A 17,388-nucleotide genomic window follows, 5' to 3' on the forward strand; every position below is an offset into this window, starting at 1 on the left:
ACTTTGCTAATCTCAGGGAGAATCATTTGATGGCTATAAAGAGAATAATGAGATATCTAAAATGAATAGAGGCATATGGTCTATACTATAAGAAAAATGAGAAATTTGAATTAAGAGCCTGTAATGATGTTGATTGGGCTAGAAACATTGATGACAAAAAGGGCACCAATGGAGGAGCACTTTTCGTAGGCAAGAGGCTGGTTACATGGACTAGAAAGAAACAAAACTACACCTCACAATCTACTACTAAAGCTGAATATGTTGCTGCTGCTATAAATTGTACAAACATTGTATGGATCAAATAGCTACTCAAAGGTATGAAAGAAGAGATCACATAACCAATGACACTTTATTGTGATAATACAAGTGCTATAAACATATCAAAGAATCATGTGATGCACACAAAGACTAAGCACATTGCAATCAAGTATCATTACTTGAGAGAATTAGTTCAAGATAAAGAGGTGAAGATGGAATATGTTAACACAAAAGAGTAAATTGCTGATATCTTCACAAAACCATTACCTAAGGATGCTCATGAGTATCTAAGAGGTAAACTAGGGGTGATACCCCTATTAAAGGCTATCTAAGTAACAAAAAGAGTGCCCTACATCAAATGAGTTGATTCCCATATTTTACAAATTGATGTAGTGGATCTTACTTTAGGAGCTACCTAAAGTAATCAAAGTTTTGGAACTATAAATCAGTCACATACAAGGTGATAGAGGGAGAAACTGAAGAAGTTCATATCTACATATTACAAATGACAAGTTTTTGGAATTATTGTCAAAGAGGGAGAAATTAAAGAATTAAACTAATCCTAGAGGGAGAAATTTATTGATCAAGGGAAATATAAGAAATAGGGAGATAGTTATTGATCAGGAGATATAAAGGGATTGGAAATTTAAGAAAGAGGGAGAAATTCTAACATCTACCTAGTAAGAGGGAGATATAAGAATAAATTCAAAGGGAGTAATAAAAATAACACAACAGAGTTTTGTAAACTATTCAAAAGATGAAAGTTTCTAATAGAGGGAGAGATTTCCATAAAAGGAATTATTTTCTTTTTGGTATTTTTTTGGTCTTACTATTTTAACCTAGTCAATTTGGTTAATCAGTTTGGTTTTCCATCAATGCCAAAGAGGGAGATTGTTGGGAATAGATTGAGGAAGATTGTTGAAAAAGGAGACTATGGAGAATAGATTGATATGATCAATATCTTTCAATCATTGTTTGGTCACTAATATCAAACCTACTATTTTTTGGTAAAGACAACTGCTTATATGATTTAAGTACTATCACTTATTTGATTGATGAAGAGGATTTGATCAAAAGGTGTAACAACAACACCTAGAGGAAAGGTTGAGTTATGATATACAAAGGAGTACAAGAAATAGTTAAGACTGTGATAACATGATGTATTACTTAAGGTTACAAAGGTTGGATACACTAAGCAAGTATAGAAGAACAAGTTAAACAAAGTTTTTCTACCAAGCTTGACCAAGGGCATAGTAGGTGTCGAGAAAAGTCAGTGCAAGCTAAGTAGAAAATTAGTTGGAGTTGAGCAAAAGCAAATTCTAGTGGATGCCAAGCAAAATAGTGAATGTCGAGTAAAGTTTAGTTGATGTCAAGCACCAATAAATTTTAGTTTGTTCTGAGTGATTTTACAGAGGATGTTGAGTAATGCAGTATGTGCTGAGCATCAGAAGCAAGTTAATGCCAAGCTGCTGCATTATTTGAAAGATTGTGAATTTGATGAATCTAAGCTAACAAATTTGTTTTCTTGGATTGTGTGAACCAAGTGGAAGATAAGGTTGATGAGCTAGTGGCATAGAACTCAAGGTAAAAAAATTTGAGGTCAATTCAAAGAGAATTAAAGGAGAAGTTTCTAGAAAGAGATATAGAATGAGGGGTAGATTCATTGTATCCTACCTAATATGTCCTAACCCTAAATTGGATGATGGAGAATGAACAACAAAAGATCTTAATTTTCTATTTATAGGAATGGTTGGTCATGAAGCAAGGTTATCATGTGCAAGAACCTAAGGAACAGAAGGAGTCAAGAGTTTTGCTTCATCAAGTGACCTAAGAGAAGAGTCTACATTGGCATGTTAATCAAGAAGGCTTAAGGGCATGAATGCTTGAAGGGTGAACAAGCTATTAGAGTTTAAATATGTAAAAATCAAATAGAATAGAGGACAAAAACTAAAACTTTTAATTAGCAAATAGAGTTGTAAGTTAGTATCAGATTAAGCCTTAATGTTACTCTCTAATAATTGTATCAGTCTAGGGTAAAGTATTTGGATTAAGGTTGACCTAAAAGTCATTTGAAAATCCTTTAACTGGGTGATACTCCTAGTGAATAGTCTAAAGTCCTCTAACAAGGCTCAATCCTAATAGGCTGATTGAAATTCTTTAACAAGGTCACATTTACTAGTGTGTATTGTAACCTTTAACAAGGTTGGTCTTTCATAGGGCATCACTTTAGAAGAGTGAAAAAGAGTAGCATGTTATTGGTGGTTTTTCCCAAATTGGATTTCCATGTAAATCATTGTGTCAAATGTGTTGTTGAATCTATTATGTTTTATGTTTCATGTTTACATTTATGCAAATTGATTTGATAATAACCTACAAAGTTTTAAGTGATTGCATAATATTATGGATGCATGAATGATGATAAATGTTTTATGGGTTCACTAAGATGTGAAAGGTTTTATTTATACATATGGACCTTGGGTAATTGATTCACCCCCCTTCTCAGTTATTCTAAATAATTCCAATAGATTTAAAATATAAGCTAGTTTCCAATTATGCATATCTCTTTTGATGCATGCATTAACTATTAACATGGAGTCTTCTTCAATGTGCACCCTACTAGAAGCTGCCCCCCCCAACATTTAGCTAATAGTAATCTATGTAATAGGGTTTATGCTTCCACATTATTATTAGTTCTTGGAGGAATGAGAGAATATTTAATTGCACACACACTACCCAGTTGATCACGAATGTAAATACCCATACTTAAGGGACCTAGATTACCTCTTGAGACACTATCAAAATTTATTTTAACAAACTCTTGAGCTGGAGGAAATAATTTTACTTTTTTCCTATCTATAGCAACAACAATATTCCATTTTGGTGTTGATTTGAAAGGTATCATGATCCCCTTCCATTGTTTCACAATTTGTCCTTCCCAAGAAGAGAAGAAAAAATTGCACTTGACTGATAACAGATTTGCATTAACCACTTCTGATACTAACTTCTCAATGCCTATTACCACTGCATTGATGTTATTTCTCTCTTTACAAAAGATGTACTTATTTCTCTCCCACCAAATCACCCATACAACAATGGTCAGAATATATTTCCAAATGCAGCTGAATAAAGATGAAAAGTGTAGAACCGACCATGATTAGAATAGGTCCCATAGTGTTTGTGGTAAGGGCATGTTATAGTTTAGTTTATTGATAAAAAAAGACCAACATTAATTTTGAAAAGAGCAATTTAATAACAAGTGATCAGTGTTTTCTACCGCTTCACTACAAAGCACACAACTGAAAGGTAAAGCAATAGATAATTTATGGAGTCCATCACTTGTGAGGATTCTCTTCTTCAAGGCTAACCATGAAAAACACTTGACCTTAGGAAGGACATATTATTCAAATAGAGGGAGACAGCTCATCGTGGAGGTTTCACTTTATGAATTTTCTACAGTACTTTATAGCCCTCTTTGATTAAGTACTTTCCATCTTTAGTAGGAACCCAAATTAATGAGTCCTCTCTATCAGATAAATATATTTCCCTATCCTTAAATATTGTCTAAAAAATTCCTATTTGATTTTCATATATTGGTAACTCAATAGGATCTTTCCATGTGGCTTTCCCTGAAAGTCTGTCAACTGAATCTATGCAATCAATAAGTTTGTTTCCCTACCAAATAGAGTAGGTATTAATCAATTCAATTTCTTGATGTGAGCTAGCAAGAGTGGGAAGGCCATGCCATGAGTCATTCCAAAATTCTATATGCTCTTCTTTGTGTACTTTCCATGAAATGTATTGTTGTACTATATTTCTAGAGTGCATCATGAAGTTCCAAACAACTAAACCTTTGGGAGGGTCTGAAATGGTATGTACTCTTTTTGAATCCTCATTGTCAAGATATTTTTGCTACATAATCCTACACCATTTATTTGTTCAAATTTGTATACATTTGCCAAATCAATTTCCCTCCAAAAGCCTTATTCATGAGATGAAAATCGTAGATACCTGCCCCTCCAATTGCTTTAGTTTGTGTCATATCCTATAATGAGACTAACATAATTTTTTTCTCTTCTATCAAATTTCCTTTCCACAAGAAGTCCTTAATCAGATTCTCAATTTGTTTAACAATTGTAGCCAAGGCCTTAAGAATTGCAATGTAATAATTTGGAATGGAAGATAAAACCACTTTAACTAATTGAAACTTGCCCACAAGCAACAACCATCGAGCTTTCCATGCTAAAATTCTACTCTTTATTCTTTCAATAATAGAAGACCAATAACACACTTTATTGGATTCCATAAATAGAGGGAGGCCTAGATATGGCAAAGGTAGTTGAACAATCAAAAAGTTTAGAATGTTGACAATCTTGCTAGCAACCTTATCTTCAACATTAAATAAGAAGATCTTAGATTTCTATGGATTAACTTTTGGCCCTAAAATAGATGCATATGAATCCAAAGTGTCTTTAGTTTTCCATGCTTCTTGAATAGATGCTTTCCCAAAAATTAATGTATTATCTGTAAAGAGAGAATGTGTGGTTGAAATGGATGTACCTTTAATTTTACCACCCTTCCAGAGACTAGTATTATGTTTGGACTAAATAGTTCTACTTAGAATATCATCCATTATAATAAAAAGAAATGGGGAAAGAGGGTCACCTTGCCTTACCCCTCACGAGGATTGAAAAAATCCCACTAATATCCCATTAATAATTATTGAAAACTAGGCTCCAAATATGCAAGCTCTTATCCAATTACACCATGCTTCTAAGAATCCAAATTTAAGTAGGACTTTGAAAAGAAATTGCCAACAAACTCGATCATAGACTTTCATCATATCTAACTTGATAACAAAACTAGATAAGTAATTCTCATTAATAGAATGCGGGGTCTCATTGGTAACTAATGCACCTTCCATTATTTCTCTACCTAGAAAAAATGCACCTTGATCTCAAGATACAATGTGTGGGATGAATTTTCATAATCTCATATAGATTGCTCTAGTAATTTTTTTGTAAACTATATTGTAAAGGGAAATAGGATGAAAATCAACAAATGTGACTAGAGATTGGATTTTTGGGATGATAGCAATATTTGTTGTATTAAAATATCTTAACAAAACTTTCTTTTCCTTGACTCTTCAAGAGATATGAGTAGATCATCACATATAACATCCCAACATTTTTGGTAAAAAAAAAATTGTAAAACCATCTGGCCCTAGAGCTTTAGCTGCAGGTAAGGAAAAACTACTTTATGCAATTTAGAGATAGAGAAAGGGGCCATTAATACTCTACTATCTTGATCTGAAATATGACATGCGATTGATTCCAAAATTTCTTCCACTCTATCCTAATTCAATTTCGTAGATAAAGAAGGAGAAGTCAATAGTTCTATAAAGAATCTGACCCCTTCCTCTTGAATTCCCTTTTTGTCTAATATGTCAATACCATCTTTGCAATCTATAATGGAGAAAATAGTATGTACAACCCATTTTTTCTTTGCAGAAGCATGGAAGTAGGTATTATTTTTATCTCCTTCTCTAAGCCATAATTCCCTAGACTTCTGCCTCCAAAACTCTTCCTCTCTACAACATAACTCAACCCATACTTCTTGGTACTATTTTTGTTTCCAATACAAATATGTGGACATCCTGTGATGAATAATTTTTTTGTTTACATCTGATAATTTTTTCTTAACTCTCTTCTTCTCATGAAAAATATTTTTAAGGATTTTTTAATTCCATTCTCTAATTTGGGCCTTGATATGTTTAAGTTTAGCAACAAACAGAAAATTTTTTGTACCTTTCACTTTAGGAAAACTCTCCCACCATTTCGTAAGGAGTGAATGGAATTATAGATGCCTGAGCCACATTCACTTAAATTTAAAGGAGGGCCTATGGGTACAATCAGACACAACTGAATCTTTGCTAATATCTAACATGATGGGGAAATGTTTTGATTCTGAAATAGTAAGAATATTTGATTCAAATGAAAAACTCTCTAAGCTCCACATTTGAGAGACAAGGAATTGATCTAGTCTTTTCATGATTTGTGTAAAACCCACTCTCTTGTTAGTCCAAGCGTAAGAGCCATATTTTGGCAAAACAACACATAAGCTATTATCTAATACAAAGGCAACAAAGTCTTGCATTGTCTTAATGGGTGGAGCTATACCTCCACAATTCTCTAATGAGTTAAGAATGACATTGAAATACCCTACCAGAATAAAATACTAATCAACCTATTGTTGGATAATTCTAGTAAAAGCATCACACAAAATTTTCTTATCTTGTGTCGAGGTAGGGCCATATACATTGATAAGAAAGAAAGCTATATCAAACCATAAGCACTTAATCATTTGAAAGTTAGAATCTTGCTACAAGAACTAACCCTATATAACCTTAAGATTCCATAATACTACCAAACCACTAGATGCACCCACACTTGGACTATGTATAGCTTTCCAATGTGGCCATTTATCCATAGTTTTGGAAAAGGAATCCTGAGACAACTTTGTTTCCTGTAATAACACCATGTCTACTTGTGAAGAGTCAAGTGCTTTCTTGACTCTCTATCTCTTGTTAGAGGCATTAATGCCTCTAACATTCCATGATAGAATCTTCATTTCTGGCAAGAAAAACACTTGGTTCTTCTTGCTAATCTTTTTAAAGGAGAGAACTTCTCATCAAGTGTACTTTGAAGGTCCACTACCACCTCCTCTTTCATTTTGACACTCTTTGGTTTCCTCTGTCTAGTTTTTGGAGTTTTCACCTTTCAATTTTTATTGGAAGGAGATTACATAATTTATAGAGTTTGGGTTGGATCAAAAACAAACTTTCTGGCTTTAGTATCCATTTTAATCATCTGATCATTATCTTCTATCATGTATGCAATTGTTTCAATTGTCTTTTGCAAGCAAGAGGATATATTATCTATTGGAAATATAAGAGAAGTAACTAAGAGGGGAGGGATGAATTAGTTACTACAAAAATAAATCCCAGATCCCTTAGATGTTAGTACAAAATGCAAACAGATAATCAAATATTGTTGAAGCTTGATAAACACATAGAATGTTGTAACTCGGTAATAACTAGATTAGCTCAGTACATGATTAATATATAAACCTTTAGATGTTATCTGTTATTACCATTACTTTAACTTAGTTGCAAGAAAATAAAATAAAATAGCATGAACACATTTGACACTAGGATTTAACGTGGAAATCCAATTTGGGAAAAACCACCAATTGTAACTAGTTACTATTTTCGCTCTTCTAAAGTGAACATTGTTAGGAGCAAACCCTGTTAAAGGTTAAAAAACACACTGTTAGGTGTGACCTTGTTAAAGGATTTAATCACCCTATTAGGAGTGACCTTGTTAGAGGTCTTGAGGATAATTCAATAGAATTTCCACCATGTTAGAGGATTTGCAAATAGTTGTTAAGCCAACTCTGTTAGGAGATTTAGATCACTTCTACAATGGTTAGAGAGTAACAATGAGATGACTTGATTTGAATGCAATTGAATTACTAATTATAGATCTCTATTCTAGCTTGTACTTGATCCTTCTTGATTGAATATATCTTTGTTGCTCTACAAGGATATTCTGCTCATCCTTCAAATTTGCTTCCTCTACTCATCATTAGATCTTTAATCACATCATCATCTCTTACACTTTTATGCACACTTTGAAATCACAACTTGACCTTATACTTATATCTTCCACTTTGTCAAGTTAGCTCAAATACAACTTAGAATAATCAATATCCATCACCTCAGTCAGCTAGAATCAATAGATAAATCAATTAAGCTTACTACAAAAAAAATTAAAAAATCCTTCGGTAGCCAACCTAGCTCAGTAGAAACTAACTCAAAAATGATTTCCTTTATTAACCAATAGAAGCTTGGTTAACACTACAAACTTACAAAAATTCTTTGGCAACTAGGTGAGCTCGGTTAGCACTAGTTCCATCCAACTTTCCTTCGTTACCCAAGTGAGCTCGGTTGACACTTGCTTTCTACAAATTTTCCTTTGACACCTGAGTGGACTTGGTAGATATTTCCTTCTGAACTAGGAAAATATAGGAACACTCAATAGACACTGAGAACTATCTTCACTACTTGAGTGAGCTCAAAAAATATTGACTGATAGTGATATGACATTTGTGTAACATCAAAGACAACACACAATTAACAAATTGTATCCAAAAATCTTCCTCTTTGGTATTGATGGCAACACAACATGTCATAGCATAATGAAATTTTGGATTTTAGACTTGAGAGCTCCCTCTATTATTATGAGCTCTTTCTTTCACTAGATTCAATCTGCAACAACTGCTACCAAGTTCATTCTAAATATTCTCCCTCTTTCAGCATACTTTTTCTTTGAAAACTTCTCCCTCTCTGGTTTCTAAATTTATTTTGGTTTCAAAAATTTCTCAAAGATATGACAGTAAACTTCTCCCTCTTTGACAACACATGCCAAAGAAAATAACTCTATAAATACCAATTCATCTACAATATTCCCTTGCCAATTCTACACCAACTTATTGATCTTTAATAGGTTCTGGTTGATGCATTCACTAAACTTCATTTAGCAAATTTTACATAGGGTAATGACCCCTAACTTACCTCTTAGATACATAAATGCATCCTTAGGTAATGACTTGGTGAATATGTCTGCAATCTATTCCTTTGTATTCACATATCCCAATCTGACTTCTTTATCTTGCACTAATTCTCTTAAGAAGTGATATTTTATAGCAATATGCTTTGTTTTGGAGTGTATTACTAGATTCTTTGATATATTGATTGCATTGGTGTTATCACAATATATATGACAATTGGATCTTTGATTTATACCTTAAAGAAGACCTTTCAACACTCGCAACACGATCATATTAGGATGGGCAACAAGACTGTATATACTCACTAGCTAGGGTAACCTGTAAAACATTAAAGTTTTTCCACATCAACCAATGGAACTTGCAAGCCAAGTTTTTTGCTCAAAATGTTGTTGTTAATCAACAACACCTTGCAACTTGGTGACAAACTGTCACTCGGCTATCACTGTCTTTCTTAGACTACACTATAGCTCGAAAGATATGGAAGCTCGGCAAGATTGAATAGTTCTCGCCATATCAACAATACCTTATGGAATCCTAGGCTGACACAAGATCATATGATAGAACCATTCTTAAAAGTATCGATATACCTGAACGATGAAAGGAAGAAGGTGTGACAAGTGTACAAGAGATACTCCATTATTCTTTTGGTAGTAACCTAGTAAATTGATATTTTAAGGCAAGTGACATATTTCATAATTGTTGCATACTCTGAACCCCTATTAGTGATAATTGAATTGATAATGTATAGATCAATTGTAAGGATTCCTAAGTTATCTTTAAAAAAAAAAAAATTGGTTGTGTTTTTCCTTGTAAATTTGAGGGCATGACACCTTCATTCCTACCAAGAGTTGTTTCAACAAAAAAATGTTAGAACAATTGACTACTACTGCTACATATTCTGTGCCTATCGTGGATTGAGATGTACAATTTTGCTTCTTGCTTGTCCAAGATACTAATATTTTACCAAGAAAGAATGCTCCACCACTAGGGCTTTTTCTGTCATCAAGAATTCCTACCCAATTAGCATTAGTACAAATACTTTCAAGTCTAAATTGCCTCCAAGTTTGTACTATAAACCATAGTCATCAGTACCTTTCAGATATCTCATGATTCTCTTGATTGCCGCATGTGATTTTCTTTAGGATTTTTTGAGAATCTTGCCACTATTCCAACTGCTAGAACAATATCAAGCCTTGTGTGTACTACATACTACAATTTTCCAATCATTGATTTATATGTGGTCTTATCCACTTCTTTGGAATCATCATTTTTGAAGAGTTTATGTCCAGTAGACATAGGTGTTCCAACTGGTTTTGAATCTTCCATTCCAAATTTCTTTAGTATCTCCCTTATATACTTAGCTTGAGTGATGTAGATACCATTCTTGTTCTATTGTATTTGCAATCCAATAAAGAATTTTATTTCACCAAACATGGACATCTCAAATTCTTTACTCATTTCTTCTGAGAATGCTTTGCATAAATCATCATTTGCTATAAATAGAATGTCATGAACAAATATTTCTGCCAACACAATCTTCTTATCTAGTCTTCCCTTGATATACGGACTACTATTATCATTAGTCCTTTGAAAATCAATTTGCACCAAGTAATTATGTAGTCTTTCATACCAAGCTCTAGAAGCTTGCTTGAGACCATATAATACTTTGTGTAGTTTGCAAACCATGTCTCTTTTGCTAGGATCGACAAAACCATCTGGTTGTTCTATGTAGACTTCCTCATCAAGAATTTTATTCAAGAATGCAGATTTAACATCCATTTGATATACTTTAAATCCTCTATGTGTTTCATATGCTAGTAAAGTTTTAACACCTTCTAGTCTTGCCACAGGAGCAAAAGTCTCACCATAGTCAATACCTTCTTGAGAATAACCTTTGCACACCAATATTGATTTGTTTCTTAATACTTTTCTATCTTTATTCAGCTTATTTTTAAATACCTATTTTGTACCAATTAAATTTTTATCCTTGGATCTAGGAACAAGAGTCCAAGTTTTGTTCTTTTCTATCTGTACTATTTCTTCATTCATTGCTTCAATCCAATTTTCATTTTGTAGAACATCCTTAACAATTCTAGGTTCAAAGTCAGCAAGTAAACATGTACCTTTTAATTTCCTTCTTATCATTGTTCCATCTAATTTGTCTCCAATGATCTGATTAGGTGCATAATGTCTTCTAACATATCTTGCTAGTATAGACACCTTGGTTTTTGAATGAGTTCCACCATCTTCTTCTTGAATTTTAGTTTCAAGCTCGGGTCCTTCTATCTATGACTTGGGTCCATCAAGCTTAGTTTGAACTATCTCAGTAGCCTCCAATTATGACTTAGGTCCTTGTAGCTTAGGTTGCACTGTTTGCAACTTGGTAACTCTTGAATTTTTTGGGGACTCGGGAGATGAAGCTTCTTTTCTCTTAGATAGATTTGGGAGAGTATCATGTTCATAGTAAATGTATATTCTATAGTCTTCAGGTTGCTTGTTGCTTTCTTCTTCATTCTTTTCTACAAATTCATCAATTCTAACATGTGTACTTTCTATGATTTTGTGAGAAGAAAAATTCAAACATTTGTATGCTTTACTTTTGTAGGAGTATCCTAGAAATATGCCTACATCATCTTTTACATCAAATTTTCCTTTTCTAGATTCTTTCAATATATAACAGTTGTTGCCAAATACTTTCAAGTAACTTACATTAGGTTTATAGCCATACCATAGCTGATAAGGTGTTTTGTTTGAATCTTTCTTCAACTAAACTCTATTCAAGGTATGAACTACAGTGTTGATAGCTTTCTTCTAGTATTTGAAAGCAACATTCTTTTCAATCATTAGTGTTCTTGCACAGTCCATGATAGATCTATTTCTTCTTTCTGCTATACCATTCTGCTATGGTGTACCAGGGGATAATACTTGTCTTTTGATTCCTCTATCAATGCAAAAATTATTGAATTCATGGGAGATGAATTCACCACCTTTGTTTGATCTTAAGCATTTCAACTTCTTTCCAGATTCTTTCTCTACTCTTTCCAGATACCACTTGAATTTTTGAAAGGCTTCTAATTTTTATTTTAGGTACATTACTATCATCATTCTAGAGTAGTCATCAACAAAGAGAATGAATTTTTTTTCTCCACTATAACTCTCTATTCCAATAGGTCCACATAAATTTGTATGAACAATTTCCAAGACTTCTTTTGACTGATAGTATTTGCTCTTGAAGCTTGCATTTCCCATCTTACCAATTTGGCAGTTCTTGCATAGACCCATGTCAGGTTTCTTCAAACTAGGAATAACTCTTACTCTTCTATTCTTTCTTATCTTAACCAAATTATCAAGATTCACATGACATAGCCTTTTGTGCCATAACCAACTTTCCTCTACTTGAGCAATATAACATGAACAATCACTGAGATCAAGATAAAATAGATTACCTTTTGTTTGCTTCTCAGATCCAACCATATTTTCTTTCCCATCTAGTAGTTTGGCTTGTCCATTCATGAATTCTACCTTGAATCCAATGTTATTTAGCTATGCCACACTCAGTAGATTATGCTTTAGTCCTTCAACCCAATAAGCATTGTCACATACAAGTTCTTTAGTTAACAAGATACATCCTTTTCCCTTTATGTCATAAGGTTCATTTTTTCCAAATCTTACACTACATCATAATATTCCATATGCTCAAATTTTGTTTTTTCACTAGCCATATGATGTGAGCAGCCATTGCCAATAATCTATATATCATTTTTGCTAACATGAGAGATAAGTGCCATCTTATCTCCTTCATCATTAGATTCATGTTTCACAAAAATATATACCATTTCATCTTCACTATTATTAGAATCTTTAGCCATAAAACAAGATTTATTACCTTTGTCTTTGGAGTTCTTATAGTTTTTGAAGTCTTTCTTGCCTTTATTCTTGTTACTTTTCTTCTCATCCTTGATTTCCTTGTTTGGACACCTAGTAGCAATGTGACCAACTTCTTCACAAGGAAAGAAAATTAGAGGAACTTTACCTTTGTACTTTCCTTTTCCTTTGGAATACTTCCTTGCAAGTAGGGCTTCAACAACTTTAAGATCATTGTCTGAACTTTCTTCTGATGATCCATCTTCTCCACTTAATAATTGACTAAAATTTCACTTTTTAACCTTTTCTTTGAGTGAGAGTTTAGCTTTAAATGTAGATTCAATATTTTTTGAAGTAGGAACATAGTTATCATAATTGTCTAATTCAAAAGTTGTTAATCTTTCAACTAAAGCATCCAACCCTATTTTATTATTTGGATCGCATCTCATTTCTTGAATAGAAGATAATCTAATTGCATAAATAGGAAGAAGAGTTTTGAGCACTTTAATTACAATAGTTTCCTCCTTGTTGTCTCCTCTAGATGCTTTGATTACACTTACACTGGCCTTGATTCTTTCCACATATTTTTCAATATTTTCATCTTCTCTCATTCTCATTTGATCAAATTGTCCTCTAAGGCTTTCCACTTTGGCTCTTCTTACATTGTCATCTCCTCCATAGATATATTTCAATTTTTTCCACATTTCAAAACTAGTTTTGCAATATTTTACCTCATCAAATTTAGCATAATTGAGAGAAAATGTAATGTCAATCATCATAATATTATGATTCTTCCTTTCAACAATGTCTTCAACTGATAATGTTCCAATGGGAGTCTTATATTCAGCATCAAGATACTTGCAACCTGAATCATTGATGGTAGCCAAATATAGCCTCATAAGTCCTTGCCATGCTACAAAATTGCCTCTATTCAGCTTGGGAATCTCTTTTTTGTAAGACATCCTGATCTTTAGCTTAGGTCCTTGAAAACTTCTCTGCAAGCACCAAAAGCTTTGATACCAATTGTTAGAAATATAAGAGGAATAACTGAGAGGGGAGGGGTGAATTAGTTACTACAAAAATAAATCCCAAATCCCTTAGATGTTAGTACAAAATGCAAATAGATAACTAAATACTGCTGAAGCTCAATAAACACACAGAATGTTATAACTCAGTGATAACTGGATTAGCTCGATAAATGATTAAAATATAAACTTTTAGATGTTATCTATGGTTATCATTACTTTGAATTAGTTGCAAGCACATAAAAGAAAATAGCATGAACACATTTGACACTAGGATTTAACGTGGAAGCCCAATTTGGGAAAAACCACCAATTGCAACTAGTTACTATTTTTTACTCTTTTGAAGTGAGCCCTGTTAGGAGACAACCCTATTAAAGGTTACAAAAACACATTGTTAGGTGTTACCCTATTAAATGATTTAATCAACTTGTTAGGAGTGGCCTTGTTAGAGGTCTTGAGAATAATTCAATGGAATTACCACCTTGTTAGAGGATTTGCAAATACCTGTTAAGCCAACCCTGATAGGAGATTTAGATCATTGCTACAATGGTTAAAGAGTAACAATGAGATGACCTAACTTGAATGCAACCAAATTGCTAATTATAGATCTCTCTTCTAGCTTGTACTTGATCCTTCCTGATCAAATATATCTTTGCTACTCCATAAGGATATTTTTCTTATCCTTCAAATTCGCTTCCTCTGCTCATCATTAGATCTTCAATCGCATCATCATCTCTTACACTTCCTTTGCTCATCATTAGATCTTCAATCACATCATCATCTCTTACACTTTCACACACACTTTGAAATCACAACTTGACCTTAAACTTATATCTTCTACTTCATCAAGTCAGCTCAAATACAACTTAGAATAATCAATATTCATCACCTTAGTCGGTTGGAATCAATAGATAAATCAATTAACCTTATTACAACAAAATAAGAAAATCTTTCATTAGTGACCCAGCTCAGTCCAAACTAACTCATAAGTGATTTCCTTTGTTAACCAACAGAAGCTCAGTTAACATTGCAAACTTACAAAAATCCTTTGGTAACCGAGTGAGCTCGGCTAGCATTGGTTCCATCCAACTTTCTTTCATTACCCAAGTAAGCTCGATGAACACTTGTTTTTTACAACTTTTCCTTTGATGCTTGGTAGACACTAACTTCTAAACTAGGCAAACACATGAATGCTTGGTAGACACTAAGAACTATCTTCATTGCCTAAGTGAACTCAGCAAATACTGACTGATAGTGATATGACATTTGTGTAACATCAAAACCATCTTCATTTTTGACAAGAAGAACACTTGGTTCTTCTTGCTGATCTTTTTAAAGGAGAGAACTTCTCATCAAGTGTACTTTGAAGGCCCGCTACCACCTCCTCTTTCATTTTGACACTCTTTGGTTTCCTCTATCTAGTTTTTGGAGTTTTCACCATGTAATTTTTATTGGAAGGAGATTGCATAATTTACAGAGCTTGGGTTGGATCAAAAACAAACTTTATGGATTTAGTATCCATTTTAATCATCTAATCATTATCTTCTATCATGTATGCAATTATTTCAGTTGTCTTTTGCAAGCATGAGGATATATTATTTTCTCTAGGGACATCTAGTTGCTAAAAAATAGTTGGCTCCAATTCATTTAAATTGTCCACATTATCAACTTCCCACACTTGCTCATCCTGCTTTACATTCTTTGTTGAACACATAAGGCTCTGCCTATTGTACCTCATCTCATATATCTTCTCATCTAGATCTACATTTTGATTAAACTACATATCTTGTGCTATGACTACATTTTTTTTTACACCCATTCCCACTTCAAAAATTTGAATACTATTTATAATGTTGCTAATCATCACACCTATATTGATCTAGTAAAACTTCTTGGTGATCCAAGGGAAACTCATTGATACATTGGAGCCTATGTCCATGCTTTTCCTTCTTAGTATCTTGATTAGAGCTCAAAGGTGTTTTATCACCACCCATTATCTGACAATCTTGGTAGGGACATGCTTTAGTTGCTATACATACTCCTTCCTTAATTGCTATTTCCTTGACCTTGGTGGAAGTGAGAGACTCCAAAATATTCTTGGAAAACTTCTCCATTTGTGCCTCTAGCAACCCATGTACCTTAAGATCTAAAAAATTTAAGGGAATTTCAATTGGCTTCTTTTGAAACATAAGCTCATGTGTGATGTCATGTGGAAAAGAACTCATTCCTATAGTATCATTTTGATAGTGGGAGACTACCAAATCCATGTAATTTGCATTCTAGGGCCTCTTCATAGTCTTTCCATTTAGGATTTTTGCAAAATTTGTAATTAAGTAAGCCCCAGTCTCATCGTTGGTGGAATGTGGTGGAGACCAAGAGATAGTCAATTGTGATGATTTTTCTAGAATCTGTCCAACAAAAAACACAACTTTCTTCACCATACTTGCAATTACATATATATGTCATATCCCTATGATTTACTAATATAATGTCATTTCAGAAAGTAATCACTATCATCCTCTAGCATCTTTGACTGTTGGTCTAACCTTTGAAATGTTGCACCTCCTATCTGTCCTGACGCTGAATGCACTACTCCTCGATCCCGTTGTTTCATGGAATTAAGAATCACAAGAGAGTGGATATTTTGATCTCAGGGATTGTTATCACACTTATCAAATAACTCTTGGTGATGATGGTCTATCTTAGTATTTTGCTTCTTCCTTTGATATATATCATGGTGCACCAATTGTGTACAAATAGCCCTAATGTTTGCATCTAATTGGTGGAGAACAACATGTTTATCTGGAACTAAGATATGAGCACATTTATCTAGAAATGTGGAATGATTGCAACATAGTGTTGTGGGGTCTCATTTATCTTTGCCACACTGAGAGTTATAATGCCCCAATAAATCTTCATGTTGCTCAATCGTTTGGGTATCTTGAATGACTATTTGTTGTTCCTAGGAACCCCACTTAGATTTAGCAATGAACCTTTTAGGGAGTGATTTTGGTAAGTTTTCCAATATACAAACTCTCATTGTCATTTTTGTGGGCAGGTTGGGTGAGCCCACAATAGTGGGTCACACTTTTTTGCCTAAATTGACGCCAAACTTTAAATTTTCAAGAAAACTTTCACTTTCAAATGCAAATTCCCGTTTAACAGTTCGGAATTTGAAGATGAAGTAAACTAGAGTCTTTTAGGATTTTGTGTCTAGATTCTAAATATATTTATTTTAATTTTTAAAAAATTTAATTTATTGAATTATTTTTTCTCCTATGAGAATTGTTATGATATCAAAAACTTGATTTTTAAAGAGTGACACTATTTTTGACACACATAACTTTATTTCTACAATAGATATCAACATGATTCTTTCAAATTTAGTCTTTTAACATCCATACCTAAATCATAGAGTTGGTAGACCTTATATCTTTATCGTTAGTATTTCATATTTTATGTAGTTTAAAGTTGGCATAACACTAATTTAGATATATGTGGCTTTTGACACATGTAACTTATTATATATTTACCCAATTTCAAAAAAAAAAATTGATTGAAAGGTGACTCAAATACAGAGACCGTACTTATTTTTCAAATTTTTTATTTTTTT

Source organism: Cupressus sempervirens, chromosome 6, assembly GCF_028749045.1.
Source record: "Cupressus sempervirens isolate cs-2001-9-10 chromosome 6, ASM2874904v1, whole genome shotgun sequence".
Taxonomy (NCBI): Eukaryota; Viridiplantae; Streptophyta; class Pinopsida; order Cupressales; family Cupressaceae; genus Cupressus; species Cupressus sempervirens.